Source organism: Mizuhopecten yessoensis, unplaced genomic scaffold (assembly GCF_002113885.1).
Source record: "Mizuhopecten yessoensis strain PY_sf001 unplaced genomic scaffold, ASM211388v2 scaffold10607, whole genome shotgun sequence".
Classification (NCBI taxonomy): Eukaryota; Metazoa; Mollusca; class Bivalvia; order Pectinida; family Pectinidae; genus Mizuhopecten; species Mizuhopecten yessoensis.
Window position 1 is genome coordinate 13,634 of NW_018408631.1, and position 4,693 is coordinate 18,326.

General features: G+C 33.7%; 1 non-coding gene across 1 annotated transcript; it reads right to left on the reverse strand.

Annotated features, from left to right (window-relative positions):
* Positions 1-2,492: 2,492 nt before the first annotated feature.
* On the reverse strand, positions 2,493-2,564 carry Trnaq-cug. Its single transcript has one exon. It is a non-coding gene; the product is annotated as a tRNA-Gln (tRNA).
* Between the last annotated feature and the right edge of the window lie 2,129 nt (positions 2,565-4,693).

Genomic DNA, 4,693 nt, shown 5'->3' on the forward strand with positions numbered 1-4,693 from the left:
GTGTGGTTGATAACTATCATATCACTGATAACTCATACACAATACATGTACACTCTATTATGGCGTGATATATAGATTATACAAATACAAATACAGAATGCTGATCAGTCATTCATAAATTCTTAGAATATTCCGAAAAAAAATGTTTATCACTCGTCCCAAATGTAAAGATGCTCCATTTTGTTAAATTTTGTTTTTAAACACCATTTCAAACGATGCAGATAATTCATTTTTTTAATACTTAACTATTGAATGTATCCTCTGAAACAGAACATATAAGTGAGAGAGGCGTATTAAGGAATACATTAATTCCGTGATCTGGTTTTCACCAGATATCCATTGTTATATCGTAGGACTTTCCTTGGTATCTCCGTGTTCACGTTCACGAGTAATGCTGATCTTACTGATGATGGAGTTTGCACTGACTAGCAATTCCGTTAGTTCTCTTCACTACTTTTTATATAATGTGACGTCTATTTATATGTAACGTATCGCTGTGGTAACAGCGTCTATTAATGTATACCATCATTGGCTTCAGTGATGTAGGAAAAAACATCGAGGTTGGACTCTTTCAAGATGGCCCTTTTTAAAAGAGAAGAATATATGTCCTACATAGCGTGACTACGAACCAGGTCTGTGTTGGACATACACGAGTCTTCGTCAAAGCTATTCACTATATATAGATCATAATCCGGTTATGTTACCTACTAACTTCGGAAAGCCACATGATAACATTTTTTGTCATTACCTATCCATATGACGTTGACTGAGATGCACGAACAACTTACTGTTGATTATGAGTGTATGATACCTTTAACATGACTCTTAGTCGATGGCCGTTTTTCAAGTTAGATCAAATATCCAGCTAAACACTGATTTGTAAGATAGTAGTGTTGATTATTTACATCAAAAACGTTAATTTTTTTAGTCTCACCAACAGGAAATAAGGATTAACATCTATTTGTATTAAAAGAACAATTTCCATGTTTTGAAATTAATGTCAACTAAATCAGAAATATTTTCTTTACGGAAGCAATAAAATATATCTTATAATGTGTATGTGTGATGTCACGTAAGGGTGACTATTGCGTGTATGTTTCACCATGTAATACTATTACTATTGGGGAAAACACTATTGGGACAGTTCAATTATTGTGGTATACTATCACGATAGTATTGCAATAGTATTGGATACTTCAGTTACCCAAGTTCTCTCTGTCAATTCTCTGTAAGTTCGTTGGTATGGGGGCATTTTTGTATTAAATATGTAAGTTATTCAATAGTAGTCGTAGACTAACGGTATGACGTCGACAACAGTGAGTTAAGTTAGTCGCCATGCTGTTTGATAGTGTGTTTATAGAGTATAGCGTAACAGTTATGCAATTAAAACGCACAGTCACTACCCGCTTGACTCCTTGTCCGAGTGGGTGTTAATGATAACGACTGAATTATCATTAGTCGTAATCGCATGGTGTGTGATAATGAAAACCGTAAGTGTAAGTAGTTTTGAAACTATCGATTGTTTAGTATATTATCGACGATTGTTATCGAGTTGATGAAGTTGTCATCGATTAATCAACCCGAGAGGTGCACAATCGAAATCTATCGATAGTACGATGTATCGTAACATTCACATCACTGATGTGAATCCTGTATGGAATTAACGTGTAACCCTTACCACATAAACAAGATTACAAGTCAGAAAAATATGTTGTACAGTTCTTGTGTAGCCCAATGACATGAACGATATTCCGAGTGCGAGAAAAAATATACAATACTTGTATGGCCCAAAGACAGGAAACAATATGCTATTTGTGAACAATATCTGGTTTTCATTTATTACATATCACCACGTATATTGTTATACAATGTATCTATTTTATAGTTTATTTTCTTAATGGCTACTGTAAATTATGTTTGTTTGTTCTCGTTTTATTGATTTATTTCCCTATTTGTGTGTGAAATGTCTACATTTGTATATATGTTATGTCACGTTACGCCAATGTTCGCAACTGTGTATGTTTTTAAAGGGAGTGGGCATTTATATTGTTGTTTTATAATTAATGCCAACTGCTTTCGTCACTTTTTTAACAAATAAATATTTAAACTCAGACACATACAATGAAAGAATACATTAAAACACACAATACCCTACACATTCACGCAACGTACAGTGTTCACATACCGCGGCATTCACAATAAACATATATGTACAGAAACAACACAGACGCATGTACATATTAACCAAACAATACCAGCAAAACATTTCTAACGTATCGAAATATGCCCCACATATACATGTTTGAGTCATAGATTTATANTCCCTACGTGGGCGCTAATAATTTTTTTAGTTTCCAAACTATGGTAAATGTTGTTATATAGATATCCAAGTGCTAAATTATATTATTATGTTTTGAAGATGTTATTTTCAATATATTAACATAGGCTAAATATCAAAGTAATAAAACAAAACAAAATAACAAATAAAATTAAGGTTCTACCGAGATTTGAACTCGGATCGCAGGATTCAGAGTCCTGAGTGCTAACCATTACACCATAGAACCGGTTATTGTCACTATGTGGTAAATTACTATAATATTACTGAAAACACATACACAAGACATGTACACACTATAATGATAGTAATCATTCAGACTTTTATTTTTTTATCTCTACGAGGACATAAATAATATTTTTTGAGTTTGAAATGTTTTGGCCTGCGTTGTCTACGTATACAATCGAAAATAGCAAATGTTTAGACAATACTGTAATGTGTTCAGACACTTGAGTTTACAGCGAATCAGAAACGTTGTGATCCCGATAAAACACACAAATATGCACACCTCCTCAATGTAATCTACGATTTAATGAAGTATCGATAATCTAGTACTTACTGATTCATTCATTGTTATCTAATGGCAAATCATTTGCATGTTTTAACAAAGATATTGTTGTTATTTAATATGTTTGTGGAGTCTTTTGTAAACTTTATCTCCTACGCAAGTGTTTGCCACCATCTGCTATTTATGTCTCCTGTTAAGAAAGAGGTGTCTCCTTCGAGCCAACATTTCCCCAATATGTAATATATTCCGCCGGAATGCTTACACACATTATACTTATATTTCGCCGATGTAAATATATATACATGTAGCTTTGTCTGTCCAGTGGGAACCATGTCACCGATATAAGTTATTTATAATAAACCACCTCTATTAGATATTTAATCCGTGAACTTCATTGTGAAATACAATTTAATAAATACAAATACCGAAATCTGATTAACATTCATATACAAATAGCGAGAATATTCCGAAAACAAAATCGTTTTTAGCACTCTTCTCCAAATGTAATGATGCACCATTATTTGGAGTTACATTTGTATACATCATTTCAAACGATGCAGGATGATTCATTTCTTAACACTGAACAATCAAATTAATCGATTGTGAAAATATTCATGTAGCACAACCAACAAGTGTTTGTATGTGACGTTTAGATAACAAGTACGGTATGTGGTCTGTCACCTTCATCAGACAAATGACCAGTGAAGCGTATAATGTCGATTCGGCTACGCTGAAAGCGTATGTACCGAAATGCCTCGATAAAGCTACGCTTTGTTTGATACTTGGTCATAGATGTGCGAGAGTCAATTTGGAATAATGAATAAATAATTTCCATGACTTGGTATTCGCTGAACATACATAGAACGAGGTCCGTTTATATGTGACGCGTCCTTGTGGTAACAGCGTCATACATTTAGGTCAGACATTCCTCGCCTTTATTGATGAAAAAGGTAAATCGAGGTTGGATTATTTAGTATACCATATTTTTTATTAGTGCACAACACATGTATAAATCCTACTGAACGTGACTACAAACTTGTTCTGTTGTAAACGTACATGACTCTTCAACAAACCGATTCACTATATCTAGCTCGTACTCTGATTAGGTTACCTACTAACCTCGGTAGGCCACCTTATTACATCATTTGGCTAACACACCTTGTTGTTGATGATGAGTGTAATACTCCTTAAATATGACTGTAGTTTATAGCGATTGCTTTCAAGTTTAATGTAATATCCAGTTCACCACCGTTGTGTAAGATACTTGTTTATAAATGATTTAAAATCTGAAATATTTAAAGTTTCCCCAAAAGGAAATACAGATTACATTGTAACGCCTACCTTAGGTTAAGTATACCAGAAGGTATTGCAGGTTGGGGAATACTAGTAAAAAAAAAGGTAAGAAATGATTTGTTGATGAAGCAATTAAATATATTGTAAACGGCGGGTGTATGATTTGAATCCTTTATGGAATCTTTGACGTCTCAGATTAGTATCTTATGATAAATTTACAGATGTGTGACAGCATAACGCACCAGAAATAATGTGCGCACATCGTGCATACATCGTGCACACAACGTTCGCACAACGTCCGCACAATTAATCGCCAAGGTGTGCGCTTTTCTCCGTACAACTTTTCGATTTGGTACACGATTTCAACTAATTATCAAAACTTTTAATATACTCCAAGCGTTGCTAGATATTAGTCAGCCGATCATGATCAGACATATAACTATGCTATTACAGAATGTTGTCAAACAGATCCATATATAATTCCATGGATTAATAATAATCTAACAATAACATCAATAACGTATCCCTGGATCATTTGCAGAATTAATTTATTCATG